The sequence below is a fragment of the Rana temporaria genome, chromosome 2 (assembly GCF_905171775.1).
Source record: "Rana temporaria chromosome 2, aRanTem1.1, whole genome shotgun sequence".
Taxonomy (NCBI): Eukaryota; Metazoa; Chordata; class Amphibia; order Anura; family Ranidae; genus Rana; species Rana temporaria.
Window position 1 is genome coordinate 107,096,570 of NC_053490.1, and position 26,990 is coordinate 107,123,559.

Sequence of the window (26,990 nt, forward strand, 5' to 3'; positions counted from 1 at the left end):
TGACAACTTTGTCATTGAATAATAAAGATGCATGGGCTGTATGGAAACAGTGCCTCTAGTGGCCAAAATAGTTAATTTATATATATAGATATATATCTATACATATATCTATATTTATATCTATCTATCTATCTATCTATCTATCTATCTATCTATCTATCTATCTATCTATCTATCTATCTATCTATCTATATATATAAATATATATATAGGCCCGGATTCAGAAAGAATCGCGTATCTTTAGGCAGGCGTAGCGCATCTCATATGCGCTACGCCGCCGTAACTTAGTCAGGCGAGTAGCGTATTCAGAAAGAACTTGCGCCCGAAGTTACGGCGGCGTAGAGTATATGGGCATGTGTAAGCCCACCTAATTCAAATGATCCAGGCAGTGGGCGTGTTGTATGGAAATGAATCGTGACCCCACGTAAATGACGCGCTTAACGAACGGCGCATGCGCGCGCATGCTCAGTATCACGTCGAATTTTCTCCCAAAGTTACGCCGGCTCAATGTTTAGTCGACGTGAACGTAACCTATGCCCATCCCCATTCATGGACGACTTACACAAACAACGTAAAATACGACGCTGTTCCGACGTTTCCGACGTCCATACCTTAACATGACTTACCCCCGTAAACGGCGTAGCTAAATCCGACAGGCGCAAGTACGTTTATGAATCGGCGTATCTACCTCATTTGCATATTCGACGCGGAAATATACGGAAGCGCCCCTAGCGGCCAGCGTAAATATGCACCTAAGATACGACGGCGTAAGAGACTTACGTCAGTCGTATCTTAGACAAATTCTGCCGAGATACGACGCCTCACATTCAGACTTACGACAGCGTATCTGGAGATACGCCGTCGTAAATCCTTTCTGAATCCGGGCCATAGTATGTATAGTCAAACCAATAAAATGTTCTTGTTTTAGAACATCCAGAACCCCAATCCAGTTTGAATACAAATCGAGTTCAATTGATCTGCTAATCACTCATAAGGGCAAGCAAATTTAAACGATTGCAAAATTAATTTAGTAAGCACGATATACTGTAAATTGTGTGGACACATGTATGCTAACAAGCTGTTTTCGTGCTTACAAACTACTATTGTCAGCACAACATGAATTCTGCAAATGTTCTGGGAAAACAACATGCATTTTGCACTACAATATTAATTACGTTCTGGGAAAAATAGTTTTGTAACTTCAAAATTGATTTTGTATCCAAAAAATATATTGCTATCAAAATGTCACAATCAGTAAAATCCATTCAGTATCTTCACAATTTTTTTTACCATTACCATATAAAATGTATCGATTTTGCAATTATATTAAATATGCTTTTATAAACTGCACGCCACACTCAACAAAATCACAAGGAGTGATATCTATTACTTTATTCATACGGAATGCTTTTAACTATTTATTTTTCAGCTATTTCACCTAACAGGCAGGCATGTGCAAGGTAAGGTTGTTGGGAGATCAGGTCTTATCCAAGCACTACAATATAACAGGAAATTAGCTAATAGAATCTATCTCGCAATCAATATTTTGCAATTTTCAAGTATTCTCTGATGTGTGTGCCCCGAGGTGATATGTTACTATAATTGTTACTTTATTGCAGTATATTTGTACAATTTGCACTACATTCCACAGGGCCCTTATGATTTCTGTGCTAGAGGTTAGGTCAGTTTAAACATGACATGTTAGATTTGATTTAGGTCTACATTACAAAACTTACTCAACACCTTGAGGGCTTTAGAATATATATATATATTTTGTTGAAAACCAAGGTCTATATTTGCATATGTTTACACATATATAACATAGTAACAAGCCCGTTTTAAGGTGTCACTGCACAAGGTAGCAATACTTCAAACGAGTAACTCCACTTTTGTTGATAAAAAAAAACATTTCCCTTTGGGTGACCAATGTATATTGCAGGGATTTTAACAAACTTTGTAGCAGAGTTTCTGCTCTGAACAAAAAGCTTTGTTGTGTGCAAAGTGAATATGAATGGGAGTGATTTTTTCATTATTAATCAGCTGATGCACTTGCAGGGTTCTAATGAGTAGTTGCAGTGTTGGCATCTTTTTAGAATTGATTAACCCTTTGGGAGATCTTATCAAAAAAAATAAAAAAATTGTTGTTGAGATTGCCTAAAAACTATTTTTTTTCCTAGCGCAGACTTCTGGAAAATCCATGAGCCAATATCCCAAGCAGGAAATTGCATAGCGATGTACAGAAGGCCTCCAGGTTGCCATATTGTAATAACTTTTTCAGAAAATTACAGATGAAAAGGAAAGGTAATTTTTGATAACATGAAATTACAATATTGCTTATGTCTCAGTTGTATTTGCTACATTAATTCTTTTTTTTTATTTGCTATATTTTTTCCCCAGGAAAGTGGAGTTTTCCCTAAAGCAGGGGTGCCCAACCAGTGGCCCAGTGGCCACATGTGGCCTGCAAAGCCCTCTGATGTGGCCCAAGGAGCCCTCTGATGTGGCCAGAGGAGCCCTCTGATGTGGCCCGCGACCTCCTGCTCTGAGATGGAATAAAATAGAATACTGTTATTAAAGGTAAGTTTATTACTAAAATCACAGTGTATACATGGGCATATCTGTTCTTCAGTGATTATTGGGCTACTTTCAAACTGATCCACAAGTGCAGAGAAGTGCACCTGTGGGTTAACTGCACTGAGCCATAGACTACCATTCCCTGCCGAGTGGGCTGTCATTCACACGCTCTACCCATTGTGGCCATGACCGGTTACCAAGTCGCTTAAGTGGCCCTTGCTCTTCAAAAGGTTGGGCACCCTTGCCCTAAAGGACCACCTAGTTTGGCATACAGTGCATCTGGAAAGTATTCAAACCTCCTCACTTTTTCCACATTTTGTTATGTTTCAGCCTTATTCCAAAATAGATTAAATTATTTTTTTTCCTCAAAATTCTACAAAGAATATCCTATAATGACAACGTGAAAGAAGTTGGTTTGAAATCTGTGCAAATTTATTCAAAATTAAAAACAAAAAAAAATTACATGTACATAAGTATTCACAGCCTTTGCTAAATACTTTGTTGAAGCACCTTTGGCACCAATTACAGCTTCAAGTATTTTTGAAGTATGATGCTACAAGCTTGGCACACCTATTTTGGGCAGTTTCTCCCATTCTTCTTTGTAGGACCTCTCAAGCTCCATCAGGTTGGATGGGGAGTGTTGGTGCACAATCATTTTCAAATCTCTCCAGAGATGTTCAATCGGGTTCAAGCCTAGGCTCTGGAGGGGTCACTCAGTGACATTCACAAAGTTGTCCCATATTTCCACTTCTTTGTTATCTTTACTGTGTGCTTAGGGCCTTTGTCCTATTGGAAGATATTTCCGCAGACCAGAGAATTTTGTTTCTCATAGTCTGAGAGTCCTTCAAGTGCCTTTTGGCAAACTCTAGATGGCTGTCATGTGCCTTTTACTGAGGAGTGGCTTCCGTGTGGCCACTCTACCATACAGGCCTGATTGTTGGAGAGCTGCAGAGATGGGTGTTCTTCTGGAAGGTTCTCTCTCCACAGAAAAAAGCTAGAGCACTGTCAGAGTGACCATAGGGTTCTTGGTCACCTCCCTGACTAAGGATCTTCTCCCCTGATCGCTTGGTGGCGCGCTCTAGAAAGAGTCCTGGTGGTTCCAAACGTTTTCCCTTTATAGCTGATGGAGGCCACTGTGCTCATTTAAGACCTTGAACGCTGCAGACATTTTTCTGTACCCTTCCCCAGATCTGTGCCTCGATACAATCCTGCCTCAGAGGTCTAAAGACAATTCCTTGGATTTCATGGCTTGGTTTGTGCTCTGACATGCACTGTTAACTGTGGGATCTTATATAAACAGGTGTGCGCCTTTCCAAATCGTGTCCAATCAACTGAATTTACCACAGGTGGACTCCAATCAAATTGTAGAAACATCTCACTGATGATCAGTGGAAACAGAGTGCACCTGAGCTAAATTTTGAGTGTCATTGCAAAGGCAGTGCCTATGCACATGTAATTTTTTTGTTTTTTATTCTTAATAAATTTGCAAAGATTTCAAACAAACTTGAAAAAAAAGAAGCGCTGTGAATACTTTATGGATGCACTGTATACAGTAAAAGGTAATAGATAAAATGAGCACAAGCTTGATAGGAGGGTCAACCTTTTTACCTAAACTGTATCTAAAACATCTATCTTGTCCAAGAATTTTGTTTTTATATATTACAGCTTACGAGTCTCGAGATGTGGTTGTAGCAGGGTAGAGTGCCCTGAAGCCAGGATTTCCAACCACTCAAATGATTTGCCTGGGAAGTATTTAGAGAACAGTGGAAAGAAATAGAGAGGCCTCAGAAAGAGGGAGTGGTAGAGTGCTCGCCTTCCACATTGGGGGGAAGCTGAAATTCTGCCGATTCCCTAGTTAGGTTAGGGAAGAAGTTGTGATAGTGATACTTGTCCTAAATTTCATTATACAAATATCACAAGCAGTTTTGTGAGCTACTCCTCCAGTAGCACAAACAATGGGACAAGCTATACTAGAGTTCTAATGTACATTCAACAATTTTCAATTTTTTTTCGAAAAATACTATAGATAAAATTGTTAAAGATGAATTTCAGATAACATTATTGATACATAATCCAGCTTATACCAATGTAACTGTGCATATACCATACCTGGCTCATGCCCCCGGAAGCTGAAAATCATTGAAGTAAATGTGGACTAGTAAGTTAAGTAAATGTTTTAAACTAATAGTGCCTCTGTTATGTGTTTGTTGGGGACTAACAGCATGAATAAGCTAAGCTTGGCTTGGTGAGAATTTGCATTCAGCTGTAAGGTAACCATTTATGCTACTGCTATTAGTGTTGGACCAGATGTTTATTCTTTCTAAGAAGTTAGCAGTAAATCCAATACCTGGGAAGTATGGAGATAACACCCGGTTCTGTTCAGGAATGAATGGGAAAGCAAAAAAGAGAGGCTGCCTACTTTTTGGTGGTAGGAAAGGTTTCTCTGTTTGCACATGCCTGGCAACCTGGGCCCATGTATTTCATGGTCTCCACGCAGAAAAGGCCAGGCCAGGAACCACTTGAAAAGAAAGGCTTTTTGTAATTTTCGAAGTAAATGAATCACTGACATGGCCTGAGGGTTGAATTGAACGAGGAACTTGAAAAGTAAAGAACCAGAGGATAGTTATTAGCAGGGCTTTCTTCTCAAATTTCAGATATAAGGTTTGCATACTACATACAGAGTGCAGTGTCCAGGAGTGCACAACGTACAGAGTACCAAGGATCAGGAGTGTGCTAGATACAGAGTGCCGAGTTCAGAAGTGCATTAAAAATAGAGTACAGTGTTAAAGCGGAGCTCCACCCTGAAGTGGAACTCCCGCTGATCGGAACCCTCCCCCCCTCCGGTGTCACATTTGACACCTTTCAGGGGGGAGGGGGTGCAGATACCTGTCTAAAGACAGGTATTTGCACCCACTTCCAGCCACACAGTCTGCGGGTAGACTGCGGGCAGAACGTCAGTTAACCCCCCCCCCCCCCCCCGTTGTGTTCTGGGAACACTCTGCTCCCAGAACACAGCGGGAGCCAGTCAGACGGTGCAGCGCGACTCATGCATGCGCCGTAGGGAACCGGGCAGTGAAGCCGGAGCGCTTAACTTCCTGGTTCCCTCACCGAGGATGGCGGGGGGGGCAGCAGAGTGACGAGCGATTGCTTGTCCTCTGCTGCGGATGGCGCTGGACTCCAGGACAGGTAAGTGTCCTAATATTAAAAGTCAGCAGCTGCAATATTTGTAGCTGCTGGCTTTTAATTTTTTTTTTTCAGCGGAGCTCCGCTTTAATTATACACTAAAATGCCCAGCATTTTCCTTACAAAAGAAACTGAGAACAAGCTTTAGAGAGACCCTATCCTATGTTACATCTTACGACTTTGTTAGGGCCATGCATAGGGTGGAGTTATAAGTGGAGCAAGCACATTGGGAGGAGCTGTCGGCCATGACTGTGAGCTCTGAGAGGACTGGTAGAAGCGGCATCTTCAATATCATGTGAGGGGAATTTAATTGTTGTGCATGAACCAAGTTCACTGTTTATGTGAGTGTATTCTTTTATTGGTTATTAAAGTCTTCTGGAAGGCACTATGGTTTGCCCTATGCCTTTTTTGAGTATACATATTGGTAAGAAGATATATGACTCTGATGTGATGATTATAACCCAGGAGTAGGGAAAGCATTATCTGATCTTATTCTCAATATAAGGACCACCTGAGATGATGAGTTCTAGCCAACAAGGTTTGCACACTGGGGTTACTGTAGAGTAGACATGTGCATGACGAAAAAAATTGTTTTGTTTCATTTAGATTTGTTAGCCTAGTTATTTAGTTTAGTTAAATTTGGTTGATTCGTTTAATTCGTATTTGGGATTCGTATTTAGAGTTTGTATTGGGAATTAGTTTTAGGTCTGTTTCAAATTCTTTCGAAACGTTGGAATCGATACATTTCAAATCGGTTGAACTGCAAATTTTAGATTTTTTTTTTTTATTTGAATGCAGCAAAGTGAACAAACGAAAGAAAAATCTATATATAATGAATACAATGGCTCTTTAAATCACCTTTGGCTTAACAAAAACAACATTATTTCAAAATGGTACTCTAATAGCACACAAAGTCTTTAATCTCAGAAATAGGTTTACAGTCAAATTCGAATTGGAATTTAATGTAAAATTTGATTAGAATTTGAATTTGAATTTTGGAAATTTGGACGAATTTCGTATTATTATTCTGAGTATTCTGAAAACTTTGTTTTTATTGTAATTCGGGTATTCAGATATATCTGAATCTCCGAATAATGAAAAAATGTATCTGAATATTTATTTGGAATGAAACTAACCACACATGTCTATTGTAGAACACTTACACAAATGTGGTTTCCATTTGAAACATTGCCATAAGGATTTCACAAGCACACTTATTCAGGCTTGGTATTTATAAAATTGCAGGTTGTTATATTGATGTAATTGATGGATATTTTATAGATATATTTTTTCACTGTCACTGTTTTAACCTCTTGCCGACCGTCAAATGACGGAGCGATCACTTGTTAACAAACCGGCGTCATGTGATGACGCCGGTTCCTCCCTCCCCGCTCTGTGCCGATCGGTACAGTGTGAGAGGGGAGGGGGAGAGAGCGGAGGCAGCAGCAGTGCTTTGGGCTGGATCTGTGACAATTGCAGTCACAGATCCAGCCATCCATCCCTGCCCAATACTCTGCAATACCCTGTGCAATACTCTAATACCTTGTAATACCCTGTGTAATACTCTAATACCCTGTAATACCCTGTGAAATACTCTAATTCCCTGTGCAATACTCCAATACCCTGTGCAATACTCCAATACCCTGTGCAATACTCCAATACCCTGTGTAACACCCTGCAGTACTCCGCAATACCCTGCAATACTCTGCAATACCCCAATACTCTGCAATACCCTGCAATACTCAAATACCCTGCAATACTCCAATACCCTGCAATACTCTGCAATACGTCCCCCCCTCCCGCCACCCTCCGGTGCTTTTACCGACTCACCGCTACGATCGAAGCCAGGATTATTTTTTTTTTATTTCAGTCTTCCCAGCCTAGAGGTGAGATGTGGGGTCTTATTGACCCCGCATCTCACCGTAAAGAGGACCTGTCATGCTATATTCCTATTACAAGGGATGTTTACATTCCTTATAATAGGAATAAAAGTGATCAAAAAATGTATTTTTGGGGAAAAAAGTTTCAAACTAAAATAAATAAAGTAAAATGAACAATAATTATTATTATTATTTTTTAAAGCGCCCCCGTCCCCGTGTGCTCGCATGCAGAAGCGAACGCATACGTAATTCCCGCCGAAATATGAAAACTGTGTTCAAGCTACACATGTGAGGTATCGCTGCAAGCGTTAGAGCAAGAGCAATAATTTTGGCCCTAAACCTCCTCTGTAACTAACCAATAAAAATAATTAAAGCGTCACCTATGGGGATTTTTAAGTAGCGAAGTTTAGCGCCATTCCACGAGCGTGTGCAATTTTGAAGGGTGACAAGTTAGGTATCTATTTACTCGGCGTAACTTCATCTTTCACATTATGCAAAAAAATTGGGCTAACTTTACTGTTTTTTTTTTAAGCACAAAACTGTTTTTTTTTAAAAACACGTTCAAAAAATTACTGCGCAAATACTATGCGAGATAAAAAGTTGTAATGGCCGCCATTGTATTCTCTAGGGTCTTTGCTAAAAAAGCATATATAGGCCCGGATTCACAAAGCACTTACGCCGACGTATCTCGATGTACGCCGCGTAAGTGTAACTATGCACCGTCGCATCTGTGCGCCGTGCCCACAGAACTAGATACGCCTGAAACTAGGCTTCATCCGACCGACGTAACTTTCCTACGATGGCATATCGTGGGCGCATATTTACGATGGCCGCCTCATTGCAAATATGCAAATGAGGGAGATACGTCGATTCGCGAATGTAGTTGCGCCCGGCGCATAATATACGCGGTTTGTGTAAGGCTTACGTCCGGCGTATAGTTATTCCCCATCTATGAGGTGCAACTCATGCAAAGGTATGGACCAGGGAACAGCCGTTGTATTTTACGTCGTTTACGTAGTAGTACGTGAATAGGGCTGGGCGTAGGTTACGTTCATGTCGTAGGCAGTGATTTGACGTATCTTAGGGAGTAGTTTCGACGTGATTCTGAGCATGCGCACTGGGTTGTGTCCATGGGACGGCGCATGCGCTGTTCATTTTAAGTACTTGTCTGTCACTCAGCCCATCATTAGCATGGGGTCACGCCTCATTAGCATGGCTCACGCCCACTTCCACTTACGCTGGCTTACGCCGAGGAAACCCAGCGTAGATTTGGGGGCGAGTGCTTTGTGAATCCAGTGCTTGCATCTGTGCGCTGCGTCGGCGTAGCGTATATTAGATACGCTACGCCCGCATAAATATGCACCGATGTATGTGAATCCGGGCCCAAATGTTTTGGGGGTTCTATTTAATTTTCTAGCAAATAAATGATGATTTTTACATGTAGGAGAGAAATGTCAGAATTGTCTTGGGTGCTCGAGAACGCCTGAAGTTGCTCCCTGCATGTTGGACCTCTGTATGTGGCTACGCTGTGTAAAAGTCTCACACATGTCGTATCGCCATACTCTGGAGTAATAGCAGAATGTGTTTTGGGGTGTAATTTGTGGTATGCATATGCTGTGTGTGAGAAATAACCTGATAATATGAAAATGTTGTGAAAAAAATAAGTAAATAAATAAAAAATCTTGATTTTGCAAAGAATTGTGGGGAAAAAATGACAACTTCAAAAAACTCACAATGCCTCTTTCAAAATACCTTGGAATTTCTTCTTTCCAAAAAGTGGTAATTTGGGGGGGGGGGGGTATTTATACTTTTCTGGCATGTTAGGGTCTCAGGAAATGAGATAGGCCATCAGTACTTCAGGTGTGATCAATTTTCAGATATTGGCACCATAGCTTGTGGACTCTATAACTTTCACAAAGACCAAATAATATCCACCAATTTGTACTTATTTTTACCAAAGATATGTAGCAGTATAAATTTTGGCCCAAATTTTTGAAGAAAAATTACACATTTTCAAAATTTTATAACAGAAACAAGAAAAAATATTTTTTTTTACAGAATTTTCAGTCTTTTTTCTTTTATAGAGCAAAAAAAAAAAAAAACAACGGTGATTAAATACCACCAAAAGAAAGCTCTATTTGTGTGAAAAAAAGGACAAAAATGTCATGTGGGTACAGTGTTGTATGTTATTTTATATGTTGGAATTGGTATTGGGGAGAGGGAGAGAGAGGGGACCGCTGCACTGTTTATTTTTGGTATATTTCTATCCTTGTTCTTTTTTGTTTCTAAAAAGATTACGGTATATAGTCAGTTTCTGATTTTTTTTTTAGATCAAATGCTGAGGATTTTCAATCACCACTTTTTCTGTGACCCATAAATCGTGTGCATACACCTCTTTTATAATATAGAAATTATAAATGCAATTATAAATGCAACGTTTTAACAATTTTATATGGTCAATTGTTTAGAAATAATTGAGCTTAAAACCAGTTAAGCCATCAGCTTCTGCAGTCTGTTTTTCCATTTTTGCATCAATCAATCTGATATGATGATACCCTTCAGAACTGACCAGGTGTTCAAGAGCAATGTCCCTCCCTCCAAGAATCTCTTTGTCATCTATGAGCCCTAAAGATGTTTCTCTAGCCACAGTCTAATTGTATGTGAAAATTACTTTGTCTTCTTGAATTTTAAACTAAGCTTAATACATATATTCCAAAAAGGAATTTGCACGCTACCATTGCTGTCTTCCTCATTTTAAAAATATTACTTGCCTGGCTGCTATGCTGACCCTCAGGCTTCAATACATTCAATTAATTGGCCTAAAGCAAGCATCAACAAAAGGCAGAGTACAAGCAAAGTAATAGATTCTTAGCTGCATACTTGTGAATTAGTTACTCAATTTATTGAAGCCAAGGAGTTAGTATGGTAGCCAGGCAATTAGCTCTTGCAAAGAACTATATCATCTTCCATGTGTCTCTTACAAAAGTTTCCCTTTTCATTTAAATATATTGGGCCAGATTCTCAAAGGCGTTACGACGGCGCAACACCATTAGCGCCGTCGTAACACCTCATCTGGCCCCGGGTATCTATGCGACTGATTCTCAGAATCAGTTGCGCATAGGTACCCATTAGATCTGACAAGCGTAAGGCTGTTACGCTGTCAGATCTTAAAAGTAATTTTTTTTCCCGCCGCTAGGTGTCGCATCGTCGCTTTTCCCCGTCGTCTATGCAAATGAGGTAAGTACGGCGATTCCCGAACATACGCGAGGTCGACGCAGCGAATTATCGTCGTTTGCGTAGCGTACCCGACGCGTAAGGTTGCCCCTGCTAATTAGCAGGCGCAACCAATGTTAACTATGGCCGTCGTTCCCGCGTCAAATTGAATAAAAATTACGTCGTTTGCATAAGACGTCCGTGAATGGCGCTGGACGCCATTTACGTATACATCTAGGCAAATGACGTCGGGGCGACGTCATTTAGCGCAATGCACGTCAGGGTAATTTACCCGACGGAGCATGCGCAGTACGCTCGGCGCGGGAGCGCGCCTAATTTAAATGGTGCCCGCCCCATTTGAATTGGGCGGGCTTGCGCCGAGCAATCTAACGCTACACCGCCGCAAGTTTACAGGTAAGTGTTCTGAGAATCGGGATTTAAACCTGTAGACCTGCGGCGGTGAAACGTAGAGCTCATACATTACGCTGCCCAGGAGCAACGCTAATGTATGAGAATCTGGGCCATTGGCTATAGATGCAAACAGAACAGTGCCCCTTGTGGCCAATTTAGGTGGTACATATTAATCAGCAGAACCACAAAATGTTAATTGATGTTTAATGATTCAAACAAAACCATGTAATGTGGACACAGAAAATTAAATTTTATTGTAATACTAATAAACTAATTTGCACTGATTAAGTACATTTGAATTTTGTAAAATGTTGTTTTCTAGGTCAGAATACTTTAGTTTTTGTTTAGCATTGTCTCAGTCTCGAAGTATAGCTTCAGGTAGGTTCACATCCAACCTAATGTAGCTCCAGGTACAGTTATACCCTATTGTTTATGTAATGGATGTTGAGTGGTCATAAATAAAAAAACAAGCCTCTCCTTTTATTTGAAAAAAGATTGAAGTCTCATAAAATCCAATGTACTGGTCAGGTTACCCACAGCCATTTTAACATGTCAGTTATTTATAGGATGAGATTTAGGTTTGCAATCCAGGTACAAACTGTGGTCCAGATTCATGTAGAATTACGGCGGCGTAACGTATCCCGTTTACGTTACACCGCCGCACGTTTTCAGCATAAGTGCTTGATTCACAAAGCACTTGCGTGTAAACTTGCGGCGGCGTAGCGTAAAGCCATCTGGCGCAAGCCCGCCTAATTCAAATGGGGCGTGTACCATTTAAATTAGGCGCGTTCCCGCGCCGAACGTACTGCGCATGATTCGTTTTGAAATTTCCAGCTGTGCTTTGCGCGAAATGACGTCACCCCGACGTAATGTTTTCAACAGCGACGTGCGTAACGTACTTTCGTATTCCTGGACGTCTTACGCAAAAAAAAAAAATTTAAATTTGATGCTGGAACGATGCCGTAAACAGCTAATTTGCATACCCGACGCAGGAAAACGACGTGAACTCCACCCAGCGGCCGCCGGAGAATTACACCTACGATCCGAAGGCGTACTAAGCCGTACGCCTGTCGGATCTATGCCAAAAGCCGTCGAATCTTGGTTTGAAGATTCCAAATCAAGATACGACGCAGCAAATTTGAAAATACGCCGGCGTATCAGTAGATACGCCGGCGTATTTCTGCTGTGAATCTGGCCCTGTGTGTTCAAGGTTTGCATTTCTGACAATTCGTTGTGATTATAATGGACTGTCTGGCCTTTGAAATTAGATTAACTGGCTTATAAGGACCAATAATAGGATCTGGTAGGTGTTTTTTGTCGAGGGAATGCAGTATTATTTTTTTTAATATATATTTTTCTGCTAGTTAACAAAATTGGGTTAAGGGTCTAGTATTTCAGGGTTTATTTTTTTTATGTGGCAGGGTACGCAAGAAGACAGACATGTGGTCCACTAAGCATAGGCAGGGATTCTACATATAATATGACACACTGGGTCAATTATATTTCAGCTGGGAAGTATGCAGGATAGGGCACACTGCTGGAGCTGGTGATGCCAGGAGCCTGATAGGCCAGGCACTGTAGACACAGCAGCAGGAAAAAGAGGGGGACTTGCTGTGTACTGCAAAAAACAAAAAGCTCACAAACTACTGTATACAGAGGCGGCTCTCTAATTAGGCAAATTAGGCAGTCGCCTAAGGCCTCCCATTCATAGGGGCCTTGCAGCCGCCTAATTTGCCTGTGGTCAATACTAATGTCGGCGCCATCGGATCTCTCTATGACCCCTCTCTCTTTATCACCTCCCCCTCTCTGCCCCCTCTTGCATTGGCTGAATATGTCTGATGGATGAGGACGGTGCCCTGGAAGTGGTGCTGATCACCTGTGTGCTAGATCCGTGCATTTTCTGCAGCCATTTTTCTTGCTTGAATTATTTCTCCCATTATGGGCGTGAATGGGGCCTCATGTCTAAGTTTTGCCTAAGGCCTCACAAAGCCTAGAGCCGCCTCTGACTGTTTACTATTAAATTGTTGTGCCATTGGCCAATTTTTAAAGTTGAGGGCTTTAGCATTAATTTATAGGACATTAAACTTTACAGCAAATATGTAGTGGCTGCTATTTCCACCAGTCAGTTTAGATTTATTACTACTTGATAAAGTTGAATCAGCCAATTCTAACTAAAAAAGCCACGGTAAGATAAACCAGATTGGGGAGCTGCAGCTAAATGTAAAAGTTCAAAACCCAATTACACATCCAAAATATGTGATGCCAGAATACATTTTTGATGCTGGCCATGCAAATTGTACTGCTCTGTAACACCATATACAATTCAAAAGCTTCTCTCAAGCATGTAATTTAAAGGATTGGTGTTTTTCTAATGTCGCCCTTAAATTAAATAGACCCTTGCCCCGCTAAATGTATTTTTTTTGTTATTGCCCCCCATAGCAGTGATCATCTCCCTGTGACTTTTTTCAACATTAGCTTACATGTTTGCCCCTCCATAGACTGTATTGAGGTTCACTGCTAAGTTTGGGTTCCCTGAATTTCAAGCAGGATTCAATTACCCCCCCCCCCCTACAATTTGAACCAGAGCAGATTTACTTATCCATAGTTATTATTGAAAAACGATTGTGTTGGGTATGTGCTGTAAAATATACAAATAAGTACGATTCTAGTCTGAGAGCCAGGCACACCTAGCTCCGACTTGTCCATGGCCCAGATTCAGGTACATTTGCGCGATATTTGCGGGGGAGCAGGGCAACGATTTTGCCCTGCGCCCCCGCAAATATTTTGCGCTGCCCTCGATTCACGGAGCAGTAGCTCCGTAAATTGCGAGGGCGCGCCGGCAAAATTGCCCGGCGTAAGCGCGCGCAATGTTAATGATCCTGCCGGGGGCGGGAATCATTTAAATTAGGCGCGCTCCCGCGCCGAGCGTACAGCGCATGCTCCGTCGGGAAACTTTCCCGACGTGCATTGCGGCAAATGACGTCGCAAGGACGTCATTTGCTTCAAAGTGAATGTGAATGGCGTCCAGCGCCATTCACGAATCACTTACGCAAACGACGTGAAATTCAAATTTCACGTCGCGGGAGCGGCGGCTATACTTTAGCATTGGCTGCCCCTACTATTAGAAGGGGCAGCCTTGCGCTAAAGTTGCCGTACGGAAACTCCGTACCTGGCTTGCGCAGGGCCCACGCAAGTTTGTGAATCAGTGGTAGTATGCAATTTGCATACTACACGCTGATCACAATGGGAGCGCCCCCTAGCGGCCCACGCAAGAATGCAGCCTAAAATCTGCGTGGCATAAGAGCCTTATGCCGCGCAGATTTTAGGCTGCAGTCGGTGTAACGAGGTTCCTGAATCAGGAGCACTCGTTACACCGGAGCAAGTAAGCAATTGCGCCGTGTAACCTATGGTTACACGGGCGCAATTGCTTCTTGAATCTGGGCCCATGTCTCTACCCAATATCACAGGCCAATAAGTATGCTATGTCCATGTTTTTTTTAAATCAGATGTCCTCATGTGCCACAGCACTACAAGCTATTGTCAGCTGATTAAGTAGAAGTAGGCCTCAGGCAGAAGTGGAGACCCCATGTATATCCCAGGCCAAGGATACAATTCCCACCAGGTTTTGGAAATATGATTGCTGTCCCCCCACAATTCAGTGCAGTGCCGTGGCATGGTCCATTGCCAAATCAATCAGCTGCTCAGCACATGTTACATAATCACCAGTAAGTCAAATATAGATATTTAGGTTTATCCCATGAGCAGAGCAGAGATTTCTTTTTGGGGGGGGGGGGTCGTTGTGCTGCCTTACTACATGAGCATTTATTATATGTATACCTATTATGTAATAGGTTAAACTACTTATAGACTCAGCTCTGTACTCAGCATTTTTTAATCATATATGAGAGTCCTTTACCACATCAGTCATACCATACCTTACTATTACATATAAAAAATGCATGTTTGCAAAGCTTAGGCCATAGAGTAATCCAATGCTTGCCTATCCTTTCTCCAATGTAGTTCCTTTGTCCCTTTTATACCCCTCATAACTGCTAAGGTCCTCATAGACAATGGTCATAAAGACATGACAGATATGGGGCAATAAACAAGTTATAGATGAAGAATGACAAGCAAATGAAGGTGGGTGTGGCTAAATAATTAGGGTTGTGGTCATCTCGCTAATGTGCATGTTAAGGGTTTATTCAATCTCTTTAAACATTACAAAAAAAAGTGGGTGAAGGTAGAATTACACTTTAAAGAATACACATCTTCCAATTGTTCCAGTTTATATACACTTTAAAAAATTACATTCACCACCAGTATATAAAGAAGCAGCAGCGGGGTTAGGTGTAGTAGTGTTAGGCCTCGTACACATGATAAGTTAAACAGAGGACACCGGTCTGATGGACCGTTTTCATCGGTCAAAACCGATCGTGTGTGGGCCCCATAGGTTATTTAACCATCGGTTAAAAAAAAAAAAACTTGCTTTAAATTTAACCGATGGATTCCTAACCGATAGGTCAAAAACAATCGTTAGTAGGCACGACCATCGGTTAAAAATTCATGCATGCTCAGAATCAAGTCGACGCATGCTTGGAAGCATTGAAGCTAGTCGTTGTGTTTTACGTCGCTGCGTTCTGGCACGATCGGTTATTTAACCGATGGTGTGTGGGCGCGACGGACCATCAGTCAGCTTTATCGGTTAACCGATGACAACGGTCCTTCAGACCGTTCTGATTGGATGGACTGATCGTGTGTACGCGGCTTTACTCTTGTGTGATAGCAGGCCAGAATCAAAGCCATAGTAATGCTTCTAGGCATCAAATATGTCTATCGACATATCTTCAAGTAATGCTAAAAAATGAACATTTTCTCTGCACACAGCAGAAAAATCCATAGCTGCTTAAAAAGGAATACTTCCAGTGATCAGTTGCCTGGCTTTTGTGATGGCTTTAAAGAAAATTATATTGTGAAAGCTTGAAAGACAATGGATGGATTGACTGGAATAAATGAGCACCTTATGGTAATTTTCATAGCGCTCATACTACTATCTTGTGAAACATAAAACAAAGCCCCAAACTCCTTGTCTTTGACATTTTTAGACCAACCTAATTTGTCTGTTTAATTTATGTATGTGTATGCCTTTTTAACATACTTTAATTTAATAAATGAGCCAAGCTTTGATGAATAACCATCATTTACCAACCATTTAAGCATGAAGTCATTTGTACGTTGGTCCATGACTGCAGGGAAACCTTTTTACAGTTTTTACTTTCATTATTATTATTATGCTGGTAGAGTTCAGTGATCTGAATGGCGGTCCAACCCTTTGCTGTCCTGTAGAGAAGTGTTTGATCCTACCTCGGAAGATTGCAATAACACGTGATTGGCACATGCAGCTTAGAAGGTTTCCTGCCCAGCTGTAGATTGTTCCTTGGACAGCTGTTTCTTGGGTGCAGATGTCAGTTGTTTCTCTTTTATGTCACTACTGCTTAAAAACAGTCAAAATACTACAATTGTGGAAGACTCCTGAAACAGCTGTAGCAACTTTACTGAACAGGTACAGAGAATAAAAATAAAGGAAATTAAAATTAGAAGGCACTGATGGAGACAATATGCAGGCTGCGTTTACATCTCGTGTTTTGGCATTCCAAATCCCTACAGGACACGTGACACACTTTTGGGTGTTGTTATTCTTTATGGTGATCGCAGCAAAATGCCTGTTTCAAAAATTGCGCTATGCTTGTCGCCCAAAGAGGAGCATGAGCTTCTTTTCAGGTGACAAACAGGCTTAGGGCAGCCCATGAAGCGAATAGGCTGCTCTATGTGCAACTACAAAACCATGTGCAAATTGTGCAACCAAAATTGTGAAAGTGTGAATGCAGCCTCAGGCTGTATAGTGTTACTGGTACCGGATCATTGGCAGCTGGCACTCCATTTTTTTTGGGGGGGGGGTCAAACAATACCCTCCATCCGTCAGCCCCACACTTACCCCATCCAGGTTGCAGGCGGCTTCCACGGCTTCTCCTCCTGGAGATTACTTTTATGATATGGGGACAATTTTTTATATATATATATATATATATATATATATATATATATATATTTTGGTATAATTAAATCCTGTGTGGTAAATGTATGGTTGATAATTGTGATGTACAAATAATTGAATAATGTGTGGAGTACAAATGTAATTTCATTGTGAATTTGTTTGTACAATGACAATATATATTATCTTACCTATCTTATCCCGGACAATCCGGTCGCTTCTCCTCTCGGCCAATCCGGTCGCTTCTCCTCTCGGCCAATCCGGTCTTAGGACCCGCTTCCTGTTCTTATTGGCTGGGAGGAGAAGTAGGAAGAAATCAGCGAATGTTGATTCGCTAATGTCACAAGTGGGTGGGCTCGGGGGGAAATGTTCTGTCTCCTGAGCCCACCCCTTTTGAAGTCAATTAGAGCCTCAGGCTCTAATCATGTGCTTAACCTCATATAATTCTATGCCTCTGGCACCCCGCATAGAGAATAGGGGCTGACGCATAGAGATTAGGGGGGAGGTGCCCCTGTGCCCCTTATGGACTGGATGCCGCTGTCCCCGATGTTGCAGAGAAGGAGATGGCTATTATGAGAGAAAAGATGAGACAGCTGCATATATTTCACCTGGAAGCTGTCTTATGATTCTTCTCAGAATTTCCTGAACACCCTTATTAAAGTGTATGTATTGTTAAAATGTAAATTCATGTAGCCACTTTTACATTGTGTTTTAATTATTTCCTATTAATCTGAAAATCTTGAAGATAAACAGAGTGATAAGAGATCAAATGGAAGGTATGTCCCCCTGGTAAGGCAGTCCTTAAAATAGTTATCTGGTCACAGCATACATTTTATAACATCAGCATTGTAATAGCAATGCAAATAATAGTTACATTAACAATCCAATATAAGCTTTCCTGAAAATTTCCCTCTCATGTTGGGAGTTCTGCCTGTCTGCTGACCAAATCTGTCTGCAACATCCTGGACTCCCTGCATTCTTTAAAAGTTTCTCCTTATAATTTCCAGGGACTACATATCCCATGGTACCTTGCTGTTTGCAAGCAGTGATTCCTGTACTGACTCCTCCTCCTGAAACCAGAAGGCAGGCTCTATGAAGTGGCTGCTCACAAGGCACAGTGACTACATGTAAAAGAGTTCCAGGAAGTAAATGTGTGGGGATCTTCGCAAAGCAATTGTAAAAAACGTCTTCAAAATAATAGCAGTAGATAAAAAATAATTGAACTACTATGGAAATGAATATAGGATTTTACATTTTGACTATAGATACACTATAGCGTCACCTTGTTGCTTTGCTCTGGGTAAAGCACACATTCAATATAAGTACATTTATGTTTTTCTTAAAAAGATTGTTAAGGCAGAAGGTTTTTTATCTTAAAGGGGATGTAAACCCTCCAGAAACCCAGTGAAGTAAACAGCCTCAGATGATACACAGAGATTAACCAAATCTCCCTACATACGTTTTATATGTATATCTGCTGTCTTCACATTTATATACTGTTTAGAAAGTTGAGATCGTGTTAGGAGATTTTCTCTTCCTGTTTAACACAGAGTGTGGTGTCTGGGCATACAGCCAATATAGCTAACAATGCTGATTGGAGGAAAGGCACACCCCCCCTCTCATCATAGGCAGAGACTCTCAATGCTGTTTTGCAATAGGAGCTGCTCTCTGCTACTCTATTTTGGCAACCTCCTTTGACAAAAGATTCAGGCTGCTTTTGTCTAAAAAGTCAAAAAATATGTCAAGAGTTCTCAGGCTGATAACCGTTCAGAAGAGAGCTATAAGACTTAGCTCATTGAAAAGAGATAACAAAATTCTGCAGATATATGTGCCCAGCTCAAATTTCATGAATCGGGTTTACATCCACTTTAATGCAGTCTATGCATTAGGAGAAAAAAACCTTCTTTGTGCAGCAGCCCCTCTAACCTTAGGTTCATCTAGTTCCGGCGATGTTGTAGGAGTGTCTCGGCTGCCGGCACCCCCTTCCTCATTGGCTAAAACAGCAGCGTGGCGCCATTGGCTGTTGCTACTGTCAATCAAAGTCAGCCAGCTCCTTGTCTGAATGGACATAGTGCCCACATAGCAAGCTGCTTGCTGTGGGGGCACTGAACAGGAGAGAGGAGCCAGGAGCACAGAAAGGGGACCAGAGAAGAGGAGGATCTGGGCTGCTCTGTGCAAAATACCAATACAGAGCAGGTAGTATAACATGTTTGTTGTTTTTTAAATGAAAAAAAAAGAGACTTTATAATCACTTTAACTTTATCTACTTCAAACTTCTCTAACAAATTACTTTTTAATTTTTTACAGCCTGAAGCTATAAACTCTATTTAGCACAACAAAGATATAGTGTACTGGAGATGCCAAATTACACATGCACTTAGCTTCAGAGAAGAAAATGCAGGCAGTCATCTTATTCTACAACGTCAATTGGCCTTAAGCCTAGTACACACCACAGCGGGTTGAACGAAAAAAACTGACAGCTTCGGTCGGAGCCACTGTACTAACAATCCAACATTAGTACAGTGATCTCCCCTGCTGTTATTTTGTGTTCTGACAGGGGGGCTTCCGGAACACTCCGATCAGCACTCTCAGCCATTGGCAGAGAGCAATGGTCAGTAGCCGGTTGACTGCTGGTTTTCTATTTGGTCGATTTCTGTTGGACCGGCTGCCTTACACACGGACCAAATGTCGGACGGTTTTTGTTGAGCCTGGCCGATGTCACCCAACAATCTAGTTGAAGACTGGTATTATCCCCAGCAAGCGGCAAAAGATCCAGATTTTCCCAGCCTGGCGCCCTAAGGAGGCTGCCTATAAAGACTTATGCTGGCGCCAGCCCTGTTTGCAGTCTAACAATGCAGCTGTCAAAGGGTGTCCCTGTTGCTCCTCCATCCAGAGTGGAGACACCCTACAACTGAAGGTGTTTTACTGATTTAGATCACCAGGTGAAAATAAAGGAAAAAAGTCTAAAAAATAAAACTAATGCTACCGCCACTTTTAATGAAAACTTACTTACAAAATAAACATTTGTGAACAGATGATTTTAATGCAGAAATGATATACAGTGTTAGAAATGCTATACTGCATTAACGTATTCTTACCTGCTTGTTCTCAGATCATTATACATTTTCAGCACCTGTGCATGTGCAAGAGTTACGTCATTAGAATCCAAAAGAAGACTGGATGAAGATATCGGCAGCCATAGAGGGAGCCCATGAGCATCACATTGCTGGAGTAGAGGTGAGTATAGTTCTGTTTAAGTGATGGTAAGCTGCATTATGGAAATGAGAAAGGAAGGCACTCACATTGCCACATTCGTAAATAATTTGTGGAGATACAGAAAAGGGTACCAGAAGATGACCCAGGGTCGGACTTTGAAGGCACAGTAAACAATGGAGAATTTAGAAAAATAATCACATTTATTATGACAAAAATACATATATGGTATGAAAGGAAGCATGACAAACAAATTAAAAAGCATATATATTAAAATACATGATACATAGTGAGCCCTAGTGCGTCAACGCTTTTCGCTGTTAAGCTTCGTCAGGACACATTCGGGGTTCGTTGGTTGCAAGAAAAAGGAGAAACAGGTTTCACTATTTTGTAGGAGAGTCAGCCTTGTTTAACAAGTAGTTAAAGAAGGGGTTATGTCCAATAGAAAAGGAAGCTGGCTCCAATGATCTCATAACAAGGATTCATAAAGGCCAGTGGCTTATAAATTCCAGGTATCCTCATATAGTGGCCTCAAACAGGGGATGATATACAAAAATTTGATGAGAAACAGGGGGAGTCGATGCGTGCTGAGTGTATGATACGGGAACGCGCTCGCAAGGTAACCCCCTTTGGGAGAGAGCTTCCCAGCAGGGTTTAGCTCTTGTGGGGAGGAGCCAAGACAGCCACCGTAGGACCCCAGAAGAGGACGTTCAGGGCCAATCTGTGCAAAGCGAACTGCACAGTGGAGGTAAGTATGACATGTTTGTTATTTTTTTTAAAACTGGACCTTTAGCGTCTCTTTAAAGTGGTTGTAAACCCATACATATACCCAGTGAAGTGACTTGTCTCAGGTGATACACAGAGATTAAACAAATCCTCCCACATAAATTGTACCTGTCTATCTGCAGCCCTTTCTTCTCTACATCCTTTCAAAGTGCTGACTTCTTAGGCTTGCTGAAGCCCCCCTCTGCATAGAGGAGAGCTCTGAGAGCTGATTGGAGGGAAGGGACACACCACTCTCCACACAAAACATAGGAACAGAGCTGAAGCTGTCAATCGGCTGGAGCAGTGGCGCCACGAGGGTTGGTGTCACCTGGTGCAGTAAAACATGGTGTCACCCCCTCCTGTCTAGCCTGCCCAGCGCCCTGCACCCCAAACAAGCCCCTGTAAATGATAGTATAGGGTGGTATGGTGGCAGGTTAGGGTAGTGTAATGTGGTATAGTGGCAGGCTAGGGTGGTATAGTGGCAGACTAGGGTAGTATAGGGTGGTATAGAAGAAGGCCAAGGTGGTATAGTGGCAGGTTAGGGTGGTATAGTGGCAGGTTAGAGTGTTATAGTGGCAGGTTGGGTTGGTATAGGGCAGGTTGGGTGGGTATAGTGGCAGGTTGGGATGGTATAGTTACAGTTGGGGTGGTATAAGACAGGTTGGGGTGGTATAGTGGCAGGTTGGGGTGGTATAGGGTAGGTTGGGGTGGTATAGTGTCAGGTTAGGGTGGTATAGGGCAGGTTGGGGTGGTATAGGGCAGGTTAGGGTGGTATAGGACAGGCTAGGGCTGTATGTAGTGACAGTGTGCTCAGTCACTTACAGCATGCCTAGAGATAAAGACACCCAGGGGGCTGCTGTGTCCTCACCCCTTTCTCCTCCTTCAGCTGCAGGATCAGCCAGAGTGAAGGAGTCTGTGGGAGGAGTGGAAGAGACAGCCACACCCCCAGCTCCACTCACCAACTCCGGCTGCCTTGGGAGATAGGAAACAGCTTAACCTGATTTAATGACTGGGGAGTGTTACAGGCAGCCTCCCCCACACGCCTGGGTGCCCTGCTCACAACGCTCCGCTGCATCTCTGCAAGCATTATAGCACAGTGTGTAGCGGCAGCCCCGGTGTCACCCCTCTGGCGGGTGTCACCCTGTGCAGGCTGCACCCCCCGCATCTCCATAGCGATGCCACTGGGCTGAGGTCTCTCCAATGTCACCATCTTTCTCTTGGTGTCAGGAAAACTTGTCAGAAGTGATCCATACTAATAGCAAAGAAATGAAGCAGCAGTCAAAAGTGACACTTAGTGCTCTTAATTGAGACAAGTACACACTATAGAGAGAAATGCTTTGTTCATATTTCATGTCTGTGGTTTACAACCACTCTAACCTTGGTGCGATTTCTTGTTAATAATAAGTGTGCTATGGCACTGCTATTACAACGATCTAATGGTCACAAGAAATGCTTTGTCATATGAGTCCTCCATAAGCTTGTTTTATCTTTGGTTCACTAGAATCAAACACATGCACAGTGTTTTTTCTACATGGTGATCGATTGATCACAGACACACCTCGGGCATATGAAACAAAACACTACCTATTCAGCAAAGTTTAATTTTGCCGCAAATAACAAATTCATTACTGAGCCATCGTTGAAATCTATAATCACAGTCTCGTGTAATATACTGCTGATTCCTGTCTGCCGGTGAGTTTACTTTCAGATACACAGCAAGGACTCTTAGCTGTTTGTTTCTGTCAATAAATTAGTAAATATGAAAGAGATGTAACTAAGCAACAGCTGGAGCGCCGAAGGCTATCAAGATTTGTAATATATATACAAATAAACAGTTTTACTTGTTTACGGCTATAGAGTGATATTAAAGAAAAATCCATGAGAATGACTTGAGGGTAGAATATTCCTCCGTACATGTCTATTTGTATTAGCATTTTAAAGGACAGAGATGGGCAGAGCAATCGAAGTTCGCTGGACTTTCAATATAGTTCCAAAACTCACTCAAATATCAACTTATTAAATCAGTAAATCACCATTAAGTTTTATGATATTTTATCTTTTTTTTTTATGAGGGAGGAAATGCTGGCTAATGGTGGCCACATGTTTCGATTTTTTTATCTAATCGATGTGCGATTCGATCAAAACGATCAAACCCATACACAATAGAATAGAGATACATTCCCTTCTGATCAATTTAGACTCATATTATATTGGATTTGACTATGATACTTAGATCATAATTGTATTTTGATTAATTACATAGTTACATTCAGTTATTCAGGTTGAAAAAAGACACCTAGTTAAAAAAAAAAAAAATCATACAATCCTATATACACAATCCTTCACCCAAAGTTGGTCCAGAGGAAGGTGAAAAAACCCCAGCAAAGCATGATCCACTTTGCTACAGCAGGGGAAAAAATTCCTTACTGATCCCTAAGAGGCAATCGGATTTTCCCTGGATCAATTTTACCTATAAATGTCAGTACCCAGTTATATTCTGTACATTTAGGAAAGTATCCAGGCCTTTTTTAAAGCAAATTACTGAGCTGGCCAGAACCACCTCTGGAGGGAGTCTATTCCACATTTTCACAGCTCTTACTCTGAAGAAATCTTTCCGTATTTGGAGATGAAATCTTTTTTCCTCTAGATGTAAAGAGTGGCCCCTCTTCCTCTGTGATGACCTTAAAGTGAATAACTCAACACCAAGTTCACTATATGGAACAACAATCCCAACTATGTACGCAAGGGGGTGCTACATAAGCTATGATGGCATCTGTACTATCAATAAATATCGACTTCCTCGAGTATTGTACATAGATTGCATGGGTTTTTTACTATAGATTGGTTATTTTTATTGGAAGAGAACAATAAAAAAGTAAAATAATCATTTATTGAAGCTTGTATGGCCACCAGGATTCCCTAGGATACAAAATACATGAAGTATTATCCATGAGGCCCCTTCCCTTTCCTATAGCTATCTGACCAACGATGCAGCTTGCAAGGAGACAGCGGCCTTGACTGAGCAAGCGCTTGCCCAGGACAAGCTTCTCTCAAGCAATGCAGAGGGAAGGGGCGTGTCAACTAAAAAACTAGCAAGTGCATGTGCCATTTTTCAAAGCGGCCATTTCCTTGCTAGCTACGTGGTTGGAGCGGCAGTGAGGGAAGTGGGGTACCCTGTCTGACCTCACAGCTAGCTTTGTTCAGCACGTAGAAAGATGGCTCAATGTGCTTCATGTACTTAATCCTCTGGGGAACAGAACATATTAATACAACTCAAAGTGAAACTTCTTTTTAAAACTGAACTCCAAGACAAAAAATTTGGGGATGTTTGATATGTAGAAATAAGTCTCCTCTTATGATGGGTCCACCGTGTGTGGGTTGTGCTTTGTTAGTACAATTCTTTATTTTATTCATCCCGGAGAGTACTATAAATGCCAAACTTCTGAAGCTGAAGATTACAGTTTTGGTTATAGTAAGGTGATAATAGTGGGAATAGTCTCGCTCTTCACCTCTTCTATTCTAAAATAGATGAGGGGAAGGATGGGTAAACTTCACAAGCTAACACTGGGCAAACCACAGAATGCCTTGTATTTTGGGAAAATGATACAAGACATTTTTATGAATGCAAAAGGTGCATAATTTCACAGCTTTTAACATTTAATGTTTTGCAACTTATTTCTATGTTTTTTTTAAGCACAGATTACAGATTGCCTGCTGTTCAATATTTCAAAGCATGTAAATCATAGTATGAGTGCATTTGACACTGCCTTTAAAGCTGGTATCAATATAGGATATGTAATGTGTACTTTTCTGATGCTATACTATATTGGTAAGCAAAAACTATAACTGTAAAGTGTAAAGATTATAACAACAATTCAATGATAGGACATCCCCTAGAAACCACTGGGCAATGTCTCATTACAACAGTATTTATGATCTCTTAAAATGTCCATAAAGGGGGTGAGAATATCAGCTCTGCCCATAAGATTCAATGTCCTGATTGTCTCTTGAACTACTCCCCTGATGTCAGCATTTGAAAGACTGTGATCAGATAGGAAATGATCGCAATAGAAAATACTGTACATCTATCAGTATATGATGTCCTTCTATGACTGCCTTTTGTTGTCCTCATATGGTCTATAAATTTGCGTTCCAGAAATCAGGGCCTATTATAATCCATCTATATTGCAAAATTGTATAAAGAATTTGCCCTCTAACTGCAAAACTAAACATTTGGTACAAAAGCTAAGTGATCATCTGAAAACAATGACAAATAAAGGAACCTGTGAGACACGCAAGTGATGTAGGGTAGGTAAAACCATAATGCGCAGCAGGGAAAAACACAGACATCCAACATACCTGGAAGTGTTAAATCCTGAAAATTCCAGCAGTAGGTGTAGCTTTGCCAAAAAGCTGAAACTAGATTCACACTGGTAAGTATTGTTAATGTCACTTTCCAGGCTGTCTTTTTAAATGACTATTTCTCCCTCCTACCGAATTTGAAATGACTTAGGAATTGTTCAATTACAAGTCTTCTAGTTACAATGTCATGATAAATATTAATACACGATGATGAGTTTTATGATCTAAACATTTATAAAAAGAAAACTGTAGCATGATATATTTTTAAATGATTTTAGAAGCCCCATCAAAGATTTGCCCAAGAACATGAATAGGTCCTTAATGCGACATTACATTGCTATAATGTTTCCTACACAATGCAATGGCTCACTTATTTTAAATATGTCACAAGGGCAACTGCCCTTCCTAATTAATTTTTTCCTCTTTTTGTACTCATTTTTTCAGCTATGCTACATTTAGCTGGGATTAAAATATATTTAGATGTGAGTGCCTTAATGGCTGGTTACTGAGAGCCAATGAGTAATTTACCCACAATTGTAATTAACCTACCACTAGAGGGGTCATCCCAAACCTGTAATGACTTTAGGCTCTCAGCGCGTGTCCTGTATCTTCTGTGTGATAAGCTGTGATCTACTGAAATGTTTACTATGTTAAATAATGCCTAAACACCATGTCTTCAGAAGAAATATGAAGTGAATGGCAGGCTCGCATCCTAAAAGGAAAGTATAGTCTAAGCTTGATATAAATGATCATTTCAATACGTGTTAATGTTGTAAAATCCTTGTTTTTATGTATAATTGATGTACATGGGGGCAGACACATTTGCTCTTTGCATATGCAGGCTTTGCTTCCTGGTTTGCAGTACTACACACTGGTTGTGGTTTACTTTTCTTTTCCAATGATTTTTATTGAGGTTTTCAATAAGAACAAAAGAATATATTACAGTATAGTGACCATTCTTTGGTCCAGCTTAGTACATAGTACTGGATACAGACATGAAAAATGAAAAAGTTTAACAGCTCAATAACTCTTATGCTTATGCGTATCCACCGGTTCATTAGTCGGGTAGCAGAGCCATTGGTGACATAATCTAAACATTATACATGAGACACATAAGCACCAAAAGAAAGAGCAACCAATAAAAAAAAAAAAAAAAAACAGGAGATAAGATAATGACAGAACAATATTTGCTCAACTTAAATCAGGTAAGTAACGGTAACTTGACCGATTGCATGGACTTCTGCAAGTCCTTCAACGTTTTATCTATTACCGAGGTCACACTGGACCAACAATGGCTTAGAAAATTAAACCAGCTTAGGGAGACAAGAAAGAATAAAAGATAG